Source organism: Hemiscyllium ocellatum, unplaced genomic scaffold, assembly GCF_020745735.1.
Source record: "Hemiscyllium ocellatum isolate sHemOce1 unplaced genomic scaffold, sHemOce1.pat.X.cur. scaffold_234_pat_ctg1, whole genome shotgun sequence".
NCBI lineage: Eukaryota > Metazoa > Chordata > Chondrichthyes > Orectolobiformes > Hemiscylliidae > Hemiscyllium > Hemiscyllium ocellatum.
In genome coordinates this window covers 527484-544152 of record NW_026868059.1, presented here as the reverse complement: position 1 = coordinate 544152, position 16669 = coordinate 527484, and the positions used below count along the sequence as shown (strand labels likewise).

Below are 16669 nucleotides of genomic sequence, written 5' to 3'. Positions count from 1 at the left end.
GACACTCCCCGGAACGTTCTGTCCCTGACATTCTATAACTGACATTCCCCAGAACGTTCTGTCCCTGACGTTGTTTGTTTGTGAACGGCCGGACGTCAGTGAATTGAACAAACGATAAGATCCCGAGGGAAGAGATCCCGTTCCAGGGAGAAGGAGACACTGTTCCGAAGGCCCCTCAGGCAGTTAAAGGGGTGAATACGTTTTCCCTGCGTTTACATTTCTTCACGACACAGGATCGACCACAATTTAGACCAAAATACAGGAATTCCCAAACTCTGTTTGTCTTCAGGAAACTGGGAGAGAATCCTTCAGGACAGCAACATTCCCACCCTCCGTATTAGGAACTGGGAAGGAGTGACCTGTGCCTGCTCTCGAGTGATCGAGTGTGTCGGAATGTTCTAGAAACCATCTGTCCTTATGGATGTGTCTCTGTGTGTTTGGGGAGGGAGGGTTTCTTGTGGTTTCTGTCACATTTTTGTCAGTAATTCCGACCTTCCCATTTGTTATTCCAGGTCCAATTATTTTAATAAATCCCTGAATACAGGGACACATTTGAAAATCTCACTGGGTCCCCGATCAAACGGGTCCCTTTGCCTCCAGGCTGATGGATAATGGGTTTGTTTTCCTTCCTCACAGTTAACGTAGTGACCATCTACGTCCTGCTTTATAAAGATTGTGGATTGTCTCCATGTGTCAGACGTTACCTGGGGGCCATGGCAGCGGCGGATCTCCTGGTCATTATCCTCGACCTGATCCTGAGACACATTCCCATTGTTTATCGGGAACAGTTTTATTTCCTGAGGTACTCTGTCCCCGTGTGTAATATCCACGCCGCCCTGCTTTATGCAGCCACTGACTGCTCTGTCTGGTTCACCGTCACTTTCACCTTTGATCGGTTTGTGGCCATTTGTTGCCAGAAGCTGAAAAGTAAATATTGCAGTGAGAAAACGGCGGCTGTGGTTCTGGGAGCAGTGACTGTGCTGAGCTGTTTAAAGAACATTTCCTGGTATTTTATGCTCATGGCTCGGTATCGGCTGGGGAACGCCCCCTGGTTTTGTGATGTAACAGACGCTGTTCAATTGTCCAGTGTCTGGGTCACAATCGAGTTCCTCCACCACATTCTAACCCCGTGTGTCCCATTTCTCCTGATTCTGCTGCTCAATGTTCTCACCGTCAGACACATTTTAGTGACCAGCAGAGCCCGCAGGAGACTCCGCGCTCACACCAATGGGGACGCTCAGTCTGACACTGAAATGAGAAACCGAAAAAAATCCATCATTTTACTGTTTGTGATCTCGGCCAATTTCATCCTGTTATGGTCAACGTTCATGCTGTATTCTATATGGAACCGGATGAGGTTTATTGTGCATACCCCTGTGTTTCTCGATTGGTTTGTGCGGGAATTGGGCTTCATGCTGCAGCTCCTCAGTTGCTGCACAAACACCGCGATTTATGCCGTGACCCAGACTAAGTTCAGGCAGCAGCTGAAGAATGTGCTGAAATATCCCTTCACCCAAATCCATCCATCCATCAAATTCCCTCATTAATCACACCATCCGGGATTTTCTCATTTCAGTTCAGTGTTTCAGCGATGGAGCAGCCTGTCGCTATGGTAACAGACTGAGGGGAGCGCTGGTTTGTCCCTCCTTATCCCACAGGGGGGTTACAGGGAAACATTTCAATGTTTCTCACAACTCAGGGGCCAGTGAGAAAAGGCACCATCCCACTGACTGTATCCATCACTTCCATTTGTAACCAATAAAAATGCTGATTACAGCGTGCCGAGCAGCAGAGGGACCGATGTTGTTGTGTGTCTTTGTGTTGGAGAAGCTGAGCTGGAGAGAGACAGACTCAGCCCCGAGTCCTGGTCCTCAGGGAAGGGGAGGGCACCGCGCCCTGAGCTCAGGAGCTGGGGTTAACTCCCTCTGTCCCCCCACTGCAGCCTGGCCTCCCCATTACCTCTCCCCTTCACTTTCTCCTCAATTCTCTCTCTCTCCCTCATCACCTCTCCTCTTCACACTCCCTCGTTTCCCCTCTCACACACAATTCCCCCAACCTCGGTTTCTCCACCTGCCCACATCTTCCCTATCCCCTCACCCTCACTCTCTCTGTCCTGCTGTCTCTGTCTCCCTCCAGCAGTTCCATCTCTCCCCCATTTTCCCCTCCTCCTACCTCCCACATCTCACCCCCCCCCCCACACACGCAGCCTCACGACCAACCAACCCCACACCGCACAGTCTCTGGGTCAGAGGGAGAGGGAAGGAACAGGGAGACTGAATGTGTCTGAGACAGAGGGAGGGAGGGAAGGAGGGAGAGCGATTCAGTCAGAGGGAAAAGGAGGAAGGTGGGGGAGAGAGAGAGAGACACTGATTGAGGAGGGTCAAGAGTGAGAGAAGGTGGAGGGAGAGTGAAGGAGAGGGGGAAGAGAGAGAGGGGGCACGGGAGAGATAGGGTGAGATAGGGGAGGGCGAGAGATGGGATGGAGGTTGGGGAGGGAATGTCAAGAGGGAGGGAGAGGGCGAAAGAGGGGATGGGAGAGAGAGGGAGCGCGAGGGGGGACGAAAAGGGAGGGAGAGGGCGAGAGATAGGAAGGAGGGAGGGGACGAAGAGAGAGAGGGGAGAGTTTGAGAGACGGAGGTTGAAACAGAGGAGTGAGGGAGTGAAGGGCAAGAGAGAGAAGCACGAGAGGGAGAGAGAGTGGGAGAGGGAGGAGAGAGAGGGGGGAAGGCGAGAGTGAGGAGGATGAGAGAGGAGATGTCGAGAGAGGGGAGACCGGGAGACGAGAGGGAAGGGAGGGGAGGGTGCGACGGGGGGGGGGGGGGAGGGCGAGAAAAGGGGGAGGGTGTGAGAGGGGGAGGGCGAGAGACGGGGAGGGCAAGAGAGCACAGTGCACGAGAGGGGAGAGGAAGGTGAAGGCGAGAGTGAGGGTGCGAGTGAAAGAGGGGAGGGCGAGAGAGGGAGGAGAGGGAGGGGGATGGGCATGAGGGAGGGAGAGGGCGAGAGGGAGGGAGAGGGCGAGATAGAGGAGTGCGAGAGAGGGCGAGGGTGAGAGAAGGGATGGTGAGAGAGGCGATGGCGAAAGAGGGAAGGGGGTTGGCGAGAGAGGGGAGGGGTGAGAGAGGGGAGGGAGAGAGAGAGTAGGGAGAGACAGGGGAGGGAGGGGAGGGTGCGAGGAAGGGAGAGGGCGAGAGAGGATAGGGTGAGAGGGGGGTGGGCGAGAGAGGGGAAGGAGGGAGGGGAGGGGGTGAGGGAGGGTGAGGGTATGAGAGGGAGTGGAGGGTGAGAGAGGGGTGAAGGTGAGAGAGGGGAGTGTGAGAGGTGGGAGGGCGAGAGGGAAGGAGAGGGCGAGAGGGAAGGAGAGGGTGAGAGGGAGGGAGGGGGAGACAGGGGAGATACGGAGGGGAGGGCGCGACAGGCTAGGGAGGGAGGGGAGGGTTAGAGAAGGGTGAGGGTGAGAGAGAGGAGGGCAAGAGAGGGGAGGGAATTAAGGGCGAGAGATGGAGTGCAAGAGAGGGGAGGGCAACAGAGAGGAGGGAAGGGAGGGCGAGAAGAATGGAGAGGGTGAGAGAGGAGGGCAAGAGAGGGGAGAAAGGGAGGGGAGGGCGATAGAGGGGAGGGCGAGCGCGGGGTGGGCTTGAAGGAGGGAGAGGGAGTGAGAGGGAAGGGAGGGAAGGAGAGGGTGAGAGTGGAGAGGGATGAAGGGGAGGGCAAGAGAGGGGGGAGGCAAGATGGATGGAGGTGAGGGAGGATGGGGAGGGCGAGAGAGGGGAGAGGAAGGGGAGGGGACCGTCAGAGAGGGGAAGGAGGGAGGGGAGGCCGAGAGGAAGGGGAGGGGACCGTCAGAGAGGGGAAGGAGGGAGGGGAGGCCGAGAGGAAGGGGAGGGGACCGTCAGAGAGGGGAAGGAGGGAGGGGAGGCCGAGAGGAAGGGGAGGGGACCGTCAGAGAGGGGAAGGAGGGAGGGGAGGCCGAGAGGAAGGGAGAGGGCGAGACAGGGAAGGGAGGGAGGGGAGAACAAGAGAAAGGGAGAGCGAGAGAGGATAGGGCGAGAGAGGGGGAGCGCGAGTGAGGGGGGCAAGAGAGGGGGAGGGTGAGAGAGGGGTAGAGGGAGGGGAAGGCAAGATGGATGGAGAGTGCGAGAGAGAGGCGAGGGCGGACAGAGAGAGGGCGGACAGAGAGAGGAGGACAGACTTAGGGGAACAGAGACGTGTGGACAGAGTGGGGGACAGAGAGCTGGGGGACAGAGTGAGGGACACAGAGAGGGGGGGACACAGAGAGAGGGGGGACACAGAGAGAGGGGGGACACAGAGAGAGGGGGACACAGAGAGAGGGGGACACAGAGAAGGGGACAGAGAAGGGAGACAGAGAGAGGGGACAGAAAGAAGGGGATAGAGAGAAGGGGATAGAGAGAAGGGGATAGAGTGAGAGTAACAGAGAAAAGGGGACAGAGAGAGGGGAGACGTGGAGAGGGGGACTAAGAGAGGGGGACAGAGAGAGGGGAGACAGAGGGGGGGGAAGAGCGAGGGGAGACAGAAGACAGGGGGGCAGGGAGGGTGGACAGAGCAAGGGTGGGACAGAGAGAGGAGGAAGAGAGAAGGGATACAGAGAGGGCGGTGACAGAGAAAGGAGGACAGACTGAGGGGAACAGAGAGACGTGGGGACAGAGGTGGGGACAGAGATGTGGGGGAAAGTGAGAGTGGGGGACAGAGTGAGGGGGACAGAGAGTGGGGGGACAGACAGAGAGCGACAGAGGGAGGGGGACAGAGCGAGGGGTGGCAGACAGAGGTGGGACAGAGAGAGGTGGGACAGAGAGAGGTGGGACAGAGAGAGGTGGGACAGAGAGAGCGGGGACAGAGAGAGCGGGGACAGAGAGAAGGGGACAGAGAAAAGGGGGACAGACGGGGGGACAGAGAGAGGGTGGACAGAGCGAGGGTGGGACAGAGTGAGGGGCAGAGAGAGGCTGGACAGAGGGGGGTGACAGGAGAGGAGGACAGACTTAGGGGGACAGAGACGTGGGGACAGAGACGTGGGGACAGAGACGTGGGGACAGAGTGGACGACAGAGAGCTGTGGGAGAGAGGGGGGTACAGAGTGAGGGTCACAGAGGGGGAACAGAGAGGGGGGGAGAGAGAGGGGACAGAGAGGGGACAGGGACAGAGACGGGGGACAGAGACAGAGAGGGGGACAGAGTGGACGACAGAGAGAGAGAGGGGGACAGAAGGGGGGACAGAGAGGGGGGACAGAGAGAGGGGGGACAGAGAGAGGGGGGACAGAGGGACAGAGAGAGGGGGGACAGAGAGAGGGGGGACAGAGAGAGGGGGGACAGAGAGAGGGGGGACAGAGAGAGGGGGACAGAGAGAGGGGGACAGAGAGAGGGGGACAGAGGGAGGGGGACAGAGAGAGGGGGACAGAGAGAGGCGGGGCAATGAGGGGGACAGAGAGAGGTGGGGACAGAGAGAGGTGGGGACAGAGAGAGGGGATCGGAGTGGGGGACAGCGAGACAGGGGACAGCGAGACAGGGGACAGCGAGACAGGGGACCGAAATAGGGGGACAGAGAGAGAGAGAGGGGACAGAGTGGGGGGAAGAGATAGGGGGATAGAGAGAGAGAGCGGGGACAGAGAGAGGTGGTGCAGAGAGGGGGGCAGAGTTAGGAGCACAGAGAGAGGGGATCAGGTAGGGGGTGGCAGAGTGTGGGGACAGAGAGTGGGGGACAGAGAGTGGGGGACAGAGAGTGGTTAAGAGAGATGGAAAACAGAGCGGGGGACACGGGGGGAAATAGAGGGGGTACAGAGACATGGGGGACAGGGAGAGGTGGTAAGGAGAGAGGGGGGTCAGAGAGAGGGGATAGAGAGGGGGGATAGAGAGAGGGGATAGAGAGAGGGGATAGAGAGGGGGGATAGAGAGGGGGGATAGAGAGGGGGGAATAGAGAGGGGGGATAGAGAGGGGGATAGAGAGGGGGGATAGAGAGGGGGGATAGAGAGGGGGGATAGAGAGGGGGGATAGAGAGGGGGGATAGAGAGGGGGGATACAGAGAGGGGAGACAGAGAGGGGAGACAGAGAGGGGAGACAGAGAGGGGAGACAGAGAGGGGAGACAGAGAGGGGAGACAGAGAGGGTGGGAATGGAGCGAGGGGTGGACAGAAAGTGGAGGACCCGGGGGCAGAGAGTGGGGGACAGAGAGTGGTTAAGAGAGATGGAAAACAGAGCGAAGGACACGGGGGGAAATAGAGGGCGTACAGAGTCACGGGGGACAGAGAGAGGTGGTAAGGAGAGAGTGGGGTCAGAGAGGGGGGATAGAGAGGGGGGATGGAGGAGAGAATGGAGCTAGGGGTGGACAGAAAGTGGAGGACCCGGGGCAGAGAGAGAGTGACAGCGAGAGAGGAGTGACAGAGAGTGGGGGAGAGAGTAGGGGACAGAGAGTGGGGACAGTGAGAGGTGGTAAGGAGAGAGGGCGGTCTGAGAGGTGGGATGGAGAGGGGGGACAGAGAGGGGGGAACGAAGCGAGGGGTGGACAGAAATTGGGGTACCCAGGGGCTGAAAGAGGGGGACAGAGAAAGGGGCGAGAGACAGCGGGGGACAGAGAGAGGGGGACAGCGAGAGAGGGGGGCAGAGAGTGGGGGACGGGGGGGGACGGAGCGGGAGACAGAGGGGGAAACGGGGGGTACAGAGAGGGGGACAGAGAGTGGTGGTGACAGAGGGAGGAGGCAGAGAGAGGTGGAAAGTGAGAGGGGTGGACAGAAAGAGGGGGGAGCAGAGAGAGGGGAACAGAGAGAGAGAGCGCGGACAGAGAGAGAGGGCCATCAGAGAGGAGGGACAGAGAGAGGGGAATCAGAGAGAGGTGTTAAGGAAAGAGGGGGGAACGGGGAGAGGGGGAACAGAGAGGGGGGTACAGAGAGAGGGGGTACAGGGATAGGGGGACAGAGAGCGCGGGCGGGGGGGCGCGGAGAGAGGGGACAGAGAGTGGGAGACAGAGAGTGGGAGACAGAGACTGGGAGACAGAGACTGGGAGACAGAGTGGTTAAGAGAGATGGAAAACAGAGAGCGGGGGACACAGGGTGGGACATAGAGAGGGTACAGAGATACGGGCGACAGAGAGAGGTGGTAAGGAGAGAGGGGGGTCAGAGAGGGGGGACAGAGAGAGGGCATAGAGAGAGGGGGAACAGAGAGGAAGCGGGGCAGAGATGAGGGGGCAGAGATCAGAGAGACAGAGCGAGGGGGCACAGAGAGAGAGAGAGGGCAGACGAGGGGACAGAGAAAAGGGGACAGTGAGGGGGGACAGAGTGAGGACGGACAGAGAGGGGGAACAGAGAGGGGGTGGACAGAGAGGGTGGGACAGAGAGAGGGGGGACAGAGAGAGGGGGACAGAGAGAGGGGGGACAGAGAGAAGAGGACAGAGAGAGGGGGACAGTAAAAGGGGGACAGAGAGAGTGGGAGATAGAAAGGAGGCACAGAGAGGGGGAACAGAGAGGGAGACAGAGAGATGGGGAATAGGGAGAGAGGGTGGACAAAGGCGGGGTACAGAGAGAGGGACAGAGAGAGGGGGACAGAGAGAGAGAGGGGGACAGAGAGAGGGGGGACAGCGAGAGGGGGACAGAGAGAGAGGGGGACAGAGAGAGAGAGGGGGACAGCGAGAGGGGGGACAGCGAGAGGGGGGACAGCGAGGGGGGGACAGCGGGGGGGGACAGCGGGGGGGACAGCGCGGGGGGGACAGCGAGAGGGGGACAGCGAGGGGGGGACAGCGAGGGGGGGACAGCGAGGGGGGACAGGGAGAGATGGTGGACAGAGAGGGGCTACAGAGAGAGGGGGACCGAGAGGAGGGGACGGTGGGGGGGGGGGATAGAGAGATGGGCACAGAAAGAGAGAGGGCAGATATAGAGGTGGGGACAGAGAAGGGGGCACAGTGAGAAGGGGACGGGGGGGAAAAGAGAAGGGTCAGGGTGAATAGAGAGAGGGTGGACATAGAGGGCCGGACAGAATGAGAGGGACGGGGGCAGAGCGGGGTGGGGGGTGAACAGAGGGAGGGGTCAGAGAGTGGTTAAGACGGATGGAAAACAGAGAGTGGAGAACACAGGGGGGAATATAGAGGGGGTACAGAGACACGGGGGACAGAGAGAGGTGGTAAGGAGAGAGGGGACACAGCAGGTCAGAGAGGGGGGTCAGAAAGGGGCGACAGAGAGAGGGGATAGTGGGGGAATCGGTGTGTAGGGTCAGAGAGAGGGAAACAGAGAGAGGGGGACGGGGGGGGACAGAGAGGCGGGGACAGAGAGGGGGGACATGTGAGGAGGACAGAGAGAGGGGGACAGAGAGAGGGGAACAGCGTGATGGAGAAAGAGGTGGGGAGAGTGAGAGGGAGGGGAGTGAGAGGCGGAGAGAGAGGGGGTAAAGAGAGAGGGGGACGGGCAATGGGGTTAGAGCGAGGGGGACAGAAAGCGGGGAACAAAGAGTGGGGAACAAGAGAGTGGGCCAGAGAGCGAGTGGTGGACAGAGAGAGGTTGTCAGGGAGAGGGCACAGAGAGAGGTGGAATAGAGAGAGGGGGGATAGAGTGAGGGTGACAGAGAGAGGGGGAGAGAGAGAGGGCGAATGGGGGGAAGAGAGAGGGGGGCTGGTGGGGGAGAGAGAGAAGGGGGAGGGAGATGGGGACAGATCGAGAGGGGGAGAGAGGGGTGACAGAGAGCGGGGGACAGAGAGGAGGGAGGTAGAGACGAGGGGTACAGAGAGCGGGGGAAAGGGTGCATTGGGATAGAGTGGAGGTGGCACAGAGAGAGGGGACCACATGAGGGATAGAGAGGTGGGGGGAGAGAGCGAGTGGAGTGAGGGGGGAGAGATAGAAGAGGTACAGAGAGCGGAGTACAGAGCGAGAGGGACAGCGAGCAGGGGGCAAAGAGAGTGGGGAACAGAGCGAAGGGGACAGAGCGAGGGTGACAAGGTGCGGGGGACAGAAAGCGGGGAACAGAGAGCAGGGGACTCAGAGAGGGGGGATAAGGAGAGAGTGGGACACAGAGAGTGGGACACAGAGAGTGGGACACAGAGAGTGGGACACAGAGAGTGGGACACAGAGAAGGTCATGGAGAGGGGGAATAGAGAAGTGGGGGACAGAGTGAGGGGGACAAACTGACCATGTTTCAGACACATCCTGCTGTTATTTTTCACTGATTGTTTAAAATGATCTGAATCTTCTGAAATGGGGAGTGGCTTCCATTTCAAATGACAACACCAGAGTGCCTCGGGGACGCTGAGGAAATGATCAGGGAATTGCATCTGTTCCTTTCTATCCTCTGCACTCTGTACCACAAGATAGTGCTCCCTCAGTACCACAGATAGTTCTCCCTCTATACCTCAGAAAGTGCCCCCTCAATACCTCAGAAAGTGCTCCCTCAGTACCTCAGAAAGTGCTCACTCAGTACCTCAGATAGTTCTCCCTCAATACCTCAGATTGTATTCCCTTAATACCTCAGACAGTACTCCCTCAATATCTCAGAAAGTGCTCCCTCAATATCTCAGATAGTTCTCCAGCAATACCTCAGAAAGTGCTCCCTCAATACCCACGTAGTTCTCCCTCAATACCTCAGACAGTGCTCCCTCAATACCTCAGACAGTGCTCCCTCAATACCTCAGACAGTGCTCCCTCAATACCTCAGACAGTGCTCCCTCAATACCTCAGAAAGTGCTCCCTCAATACCTCAGATAGTATTCCCTCAATACATCAGATAGTACTCCCTCAATACCTGATAAAGGGCTCGCTCAATACCTCAGATTGTTCTCCCTCAATACCTTGCTTAGTTCTCCCTCAGTACCTCAGGATGTGCTCCCTCAATACCTGAGATAGTTCTCCCTCAATACCTCAGATATTTCTCCCTTAATACCTCAGAGAGTGTTGCCTCAATACCTCAGACAGTGCACCCTCAGTACCTCAGAAAGTGCTCCCTCAGTACCTCAGAAAGTGCTCCCTCAATATCTAAGAAAGCACCACTTTGTTGTGTTTAACCCCCAAAGCCCCTCAGACAGTAGCTCCTCAAATCATTCACACCCTCAACACTTCAGGGCTCAGCCCAGCTCCCCCCTCAGACTGTGTTCAAACCCCTTCAGACGGTAAGGACCCACATCCACCCCTGTTCAAGGTTGGAGTCCAGGTTCCCAGAACATGACTTGTCTCTCTGGATTAATTTTAGAATTCCTACAGTGTAGAAGCAAGCCATTCCGTCCATTGGGCCCACTCTGACTGTCTGAACAGCATCCCACCCAGACTCACATCCTCTACTCTATCCCTGTAATGCTGCATTTCCCATGGCATCTTTGGGCTGTGGGAGGAAACTGCAGCACCCGGTGTAAACGCGTACAGATACAGAGAGAATGTGTAAACTCTACACAGACAGTCACCGGGAGTTAGAATCAAACCACTGAGGCACCGTGCTGTCCTCTCTCCCTGGATGTCATCTCATCTAACCTTTTACTAAGCAGTCTCCCATGTGAAACCTTCTCATCTGTCTCCTTGGTCATCCCTTCAAAAGCTCCATCAAGTTGGACACATCATTTCCACAAACAAAGCCAAGCTGACCATCCCTAATCAATTCTTGCTTTTCCAAATGTATGTAAGTTGTCTCTCAGAATGCTCTCCAACAGCTGACCCACCACTGCCATCGGGCTCACAGCTCCATAGTTCAATGGCTGTTCCTTGCAGCCTTACTTCAATAATGGCCCATCATTAACCACCCTCCAGTCTTCAGGCACCTCACCCGTTGTCACTGATCGGTCCATCTGACAAGGCCATCTCCATCCTTCTGTAACCTAAGGCTATCCTCCTCAGTATTTATCACCCAACCAATCTTCATCTCATTCATGAACCCAATGATTAACCATCCACCATTCAAACCTACATCTTTTCTATCAGCCACATCAGCAAGACCCCAACAGTGAGACATGAACGGACAGAGATTTCTAATTGGGCCATCACTGTCTGCTTCCTGCCACTCAGCATTCTGCGCCAAATTCCTTAGATCTTGAGTTTTTATATTCATCCATCAGTTTCCGGTATGGGTCCTGATAAAAGCCTCACTAACCTCCAAGCAGGCGACAGGAAAGTATTGCCCTTATTTACACACCTGGTCACCTCCTTAAACAGTGCGATCCCATTGGTCAGACCTGACCTCCCCTTAACAGAACCATTCTGACTGTTCTTCCTGAACTCCAGTCTCTTTAAAGGCTGATTAATTCTATCTCCCAAACTTGCTTCCAACAGACGTCCCACCCACGATATTAGCCTGACCGGCCTGGAGCTGCCTGGTATATCCCATGCTCCTTCTTGAATAACAGTACCACATGGTCAGTCTGCAGACAACTCTCCTGTGGCCAGAGGGGATTTGAAAATGTTTGCTCGTGTACCTGCTACTTCCTCCATCACCTCATTCGGTAAACTGAGATACATTTCCCCCGTCTTTGGAGATTTATTGGGTTGTAAGAAGGCCAGACCACTCAGAACCATCTCTCTATATATATATGCTAATTCATTTAATTGTATCACAGAGCATCTCCACGATTTATTATCAACCCTGTCTCAATGAGCACTGACAAAATGCATCCATTCACTACACCCTCTGGGTCCATGCACAAACTCTCACTGTCTTCCACAACCTACTCTTTCTCTCATTATCAATTCACCCTTAATGTCACTGTAAGGAACTTTCAGGTTTTTATTTCCACTCTTAGCCCTCCTCTCTCCCAGGCAATTACCCTGCGATACGGTTTGGAGGAGTGTTGGATGTCATTCTGGAAGTGGATGAGCATTGGGAAGCTCAGAAATAAGGAACACACGCCTGTGCTGCGTGTGGGGCAGTGGGATCCATTTGGGATGAGCAGACGGAAGCTGAGGAATAAACCTCAGCCCTGCAGCATGAAAATATCCCTTTGAGCTGGCAGGTCAGTCACGTGAAACGAACCCTCCAACCCTGGGAAAAGAGGATGTAACCTCTTCAAGTTCAAAAACTAAATGAAGACGGTCTGTTTGAACACAGTCTCTGGAATCTGGACACGGGAATCATTGCTGAGCAGGGTCTGTAGGACGCAGAAGCAGCAATGTACTGAACAATTCCCGATATTCCTTGTAGACCACAAGACATGGGAGCAGAAATTAGGCCATTCAGCCCATCTGACAGTGTGGCACTCACTCAGTACTGACTCTCTTACAATGCAGGTATCCCCCAGCCTGATGCGCTGACAGTGCAGCACTCCCTCAGTATTGACCCACTGACAGTGCAGCACTCCGTCCACACTGACCCTCTGACAATGCTGCACTCCCTCCAAACTGACCCTCTGACAATGCTGCACTCCCTCCAAACTGACCCTCTGACAATGCTGCACTCCCTCCAAACTGACCCTCTGACAGTGCAGCCCTCCCTCAGTACTGACCGTCTGACAGTCCAGCACTCCCTCAGTACTGACCCTCTGACACTCCAGCACTCCCTCAGTACTGACCCTCTGACAGTGCAGCTCTCCCACAGTTCAGACCCTCTGACAGTGCAGCTCTCCCACAGTTCAGACCCTCTGACAGTGCAGCAATTCATCAGTAATGAACCTCTGAGTGTAGCACTCTCTGGACTGATCCTCTTACAATGCAGCATTCCCTCAATACTGACCCTCTGACAGTGCGGCACTCCCACAGTACTGACCGTTTGATAGTGTAGCACTTTCTCTGTACTGACCCTCTCACAGTGCAGCTCTCCATCAGTACTGATACTCTGACAGTGCAGCACTCCCTCAGTACTGATCCTCTGACACTGCAGCACTCCCTCAGTACTGACCCTCTGACAGTGCAGCACTCCCTCAGAACTGACACACTGACCGTGTCGCACTCTCTCAGTAATGACCCTTTGACAGTCCATCACCCTCTCAGTACTGACCCTCTGACAATGCAGCTCTCCCTCAGTACTGACCCTCCTACAGTGCAGCATTCCCTCAGTACTGACCCTCCGACAGTGCAGCTCTCCCTCAGTACTGACCCACTGACAGTGCAGCACGCCCTCAGTACTGACCCTCTGACTGTGCTGCACTCCGTCCATACTGACCCTCTGACTGTGCTGCACTCCCTCCACACTGATCCTCTGACAATGCTGCACTCCCTCCACACTGATCCTCTGACAATGGTGCAATCCCTCCATATTGACCCTCTGACAGTCCAGCCCTCCCTCAGTACTGACCCTCTGACAGTGCTGCACTCCCTCAGTACTGACCCTCTGACAGTGCTGCAATGCCTTAGTACTGACCCTCCAACAGTGCAGCACTCCCATGGTTCAGAACCTCTGACAGTGCAGCAATTCATCAGTACAGACCATCTGACAGTGCAGTATTACATCAGTACTGAACCTCTGAGTGTTGCACTCTCTCTGGACTGACCCTCCGACAGTGCAGCATTCCCTCAATACTGACCCTCTCTCAGTGCAGCACTCCCTCAGTACTGATCCTCTGACAATGGTGCACTCCCTCCATACTGACTCTCTGACATTGCAGCACTCCTTCCACACTGACCATCTGACAGTGCAGCACTCCCTCTGTACTGATCCACTGACACTGCAGCACTCCCTCAGTACTGATCCTCTGACAATGGTGCACTCCCTCCATACTGACTCTCTGACATTGCAGCACTCCTTCCACACTGACCATCTGACAGTGCAGCCCTCCCTCAGTACTGACCCTCTGACAGTGCAGCCCTCCCTCAGTACTGACCCTCTGACAGTGCAGCCCTCACTCAGTACTGATCCTCTGACAATGGTGCACTCCTCCATACTGACTCTCTGACATTGCAGCACTCCTTCCACACTGACCATCTGACAGTGCAGCCCTCCCTCAGTACTGACCCTCTGACAGTGCAGCCCTCCCTCAGTACTGACCCTCTGACAGTGCAGCCCTCCCTCAGTACTGATCCTCTGACAATGGTGCACTCCCTCCATACTGACTCTCTGACACTACTGCACTCCCTCCACACTGACCCTCTGACACTACTGCACTCCCTCCACACTGACCCCCTGACAATCTGCACTCCCTCCACACTGACCCTCTGACAGTGCAGCACTGCCTCAGTACTGACCCTCTGAAACACCACTCCCTCAGAACTGACACACTGACCGTGTAGCGCTCCCTCAGTCATGACCCTTTGACAGTCCATCACCCTCTCAGCACTGACCCTCTGGCAATGCGGCAATTACTCAGTACTGACTGTCTGACACATAGTGTGGCGCTCAATCAGTACTGACCCCCTCACAGCGCGGTGATCCCTCAGTACTAACCACCTCAGAGTGTGGCGCTCCATCAGTAGTAACCCTCTCACAGTGCGACACTCTGACAGCATGGCCATCCATTAGCACTGACCCTCAGAGAGTGCGCACTTCATCACTACTGACTCTCTCACTGCATAACCATCCCCCGTCCTGACTCTCTGACAATGCTGCACTCCCTCCATACTGACCCCCTGACAGTGCTGCACTCCCTCCACACTGATCCTCTGTCAATGCTGCGCTCCCTCCACACTGATCCTCCGACAATGCTGCACTCCCCCCACACTGACCCCCTGACAATGCTGCGCTCCCTCCACTCTGACCATGCTGCACTCCCTCCACACTGACCCTCTGACAATGCTGCACTCCCTCCACACTGATCCTCTGATAGTGATGCACTCCCTCAGTACTGACTCTCTGACAGTGTGGAAGTGACCCTGTACTGACCCTCCGACAGTGTGGCCCAATCTCATGAAAATACCTCTGACAGTGCAGCTCTACCTCAGAACTGACTCTGACAGTGCAGCTCTCCTTCCGTACTGACCCTCTGACAGTGCAGCACTCCCTCAGTACTGAACTTTGGATAGTGCATGCTCCCTCAGTACTGACCCTCTGACAGTACAGCATTCCCTCAGTGTTGACCCTCCGATAGTGCAGCACTACCTCATTATTGACCCTCCGACAGTGCAGCACTCCCTCAGTACTGACCCTCCGACAGTGCAGCACTGCCTCAGTACTGACCCTCTTTTTTCTATTTCATGTAGTGTTGTGGAAATTTAGAGTCATAGGGTTTGCAGATTCTGAGGAAGCATGAGCGAGACACACAGTCCAAGCCCTGTCTGAAACTCTCTGTAATAGACTATTCAGAGGCACAGAGTCACAGAGATATACAGCTTGGAAACTGTCCTTCCTGTCCAACGCGACCATACCAACCAGATATTCTCATCTCATTTCATTCCATTTGCTAGCACTTGGCTGATATCCCTCTAAACCCTTCCTATTCACATACTCATCCTGATGGCTTTTAAATGTCACCATCGGTCCAGCCCCCATCATTTCCTCTGGCAGCTACCTGCATGCCCTTGAATAAGTGCTCAAACATTCATACTGTCGATACAATCTCCAATAAACACCAACCTACGAAAGGCTATCAATGTCATCTTCAACCCACCGTTTGCTTCTTCGTTATGCTGATTGCAGCACAGGTACAGAAACAGTCTTAGTGACCATCCACCGTCACCCTGTAATAAACTTATTTTCAAATGGGGCTTGCATGTGATTCCCACCCCCTCTAATAGTTACCTGGAAGGTGGGGGTGAGCTGTACTCTCCTTACTGCAGTCCTTGGGTGTCCCACAGTGATGTCAGGGAGGGAGCTCCAGGATTTTGGCCTGAATCACGTAAAGAGCTCTCTTCCTGGAGTGCCTTTTTAAAGTTGGGATGTTAGTATAGACCAGGAGGACCCGAGAGCTGCTGTCCTGTCAGAGAGAGAGGCCTGGTGGGTGACACACCTCAGGTGAGGGGCGAGGTTGAGAAGCTGGGGCCTTCATGGTAATTTCAGACATGATAGAGATTGAGCCAACAGTGTTGGCATCACGAACCAGTTAGCTGAGGTAACTGACCCCCCTTTGTAGCCGAGGGGTTCAATCCCTTGAACAGAGCAAGCTTGAGAATTCAACACTAAAACCAATCTGTACGGACCCGCTGGAGACCTGAAACATCAATACAGAGATTGCTGAAGAAGCTAAGCATGTCCAGCAGCATCTCTGATGGGAGAGGGAGAAAGAGACAGACAGAGTTCACCTTTCAATCCAGTGATTTCTGCGGGAAAGCTCCTTCAGAACAGACCGTTTTGAGGAAGGGTCACTTGAAATGTGAATTGTTCCTCTCTCCCCTCACCGTTGCTGCTGAATATCCCCAGCCATCTGTTTGCTTGAGAATTTGATCTGACCTGATCCAAGCGTCACTGAGTCATTCAGTCTGTGCTCAATGCCCTGAGGCTGCTTCTGCTGAAAGTTGACAAACAGGTTTACGAGGTGTTCTGGGGATAAACATACTGGGGTGCAAATGTGTTGCTGGTCAAAGCACAGCAGGTTAGGCAGCATCTCAGGAATAGAGAATTCGACGTTTCGAGCATAAGCCCTTCATCAGGAATAGGAGAGAGAGAGCCAAGCAGGCTAAGATAAAAGGTAGGGAGGAGGGACTAGGGGGAGGGGCGATGGAGGTGGGATAGGTGGAAGGAGGTCAAGGTGAGGGTGATAGGCCGGAGTGGGGTGGGGGCGGAGAGGTCAGGAAGAGGATTGCAGGTTAGGAGGGCGGTGCTGAGTTGAGGGAACCGACTGAGACAAGGTGGGGGGAGGGGAAATGAGGAAACTGGAGAAATCTGAATTCATACCTTGTGGTTGGA

The 16669-nt window shown here is 55.3% G+C and overlaps 1 long non-coding RNA gene across 1 annotated transcript in view; it reads right to left on the bottom strand.

Annotated features, from left to right (window-relative positions):
* LOC132811720 (uncharacterized) overlaps window positions 1-16191 on the bottom strand; it is a 28865-nt gene extending 12674 nt beyond the window's left edge. Inside the window, exons 1-2 of the long non-coding RNA XR_009643371.1 lie at window positions 16066-16191; window positions 705-920 (exon numbers count right to left, since the gene is read on the bottom strand). This is a non-coding gene — a long non-coding RNA (uncharacterized LOC132811720). The remainder of the gene's footprint in view (window positions 1-704; window positions 921-16065) is intronic.
* Window positions 16192-16669: the final 478 nt, after the last annotated feature.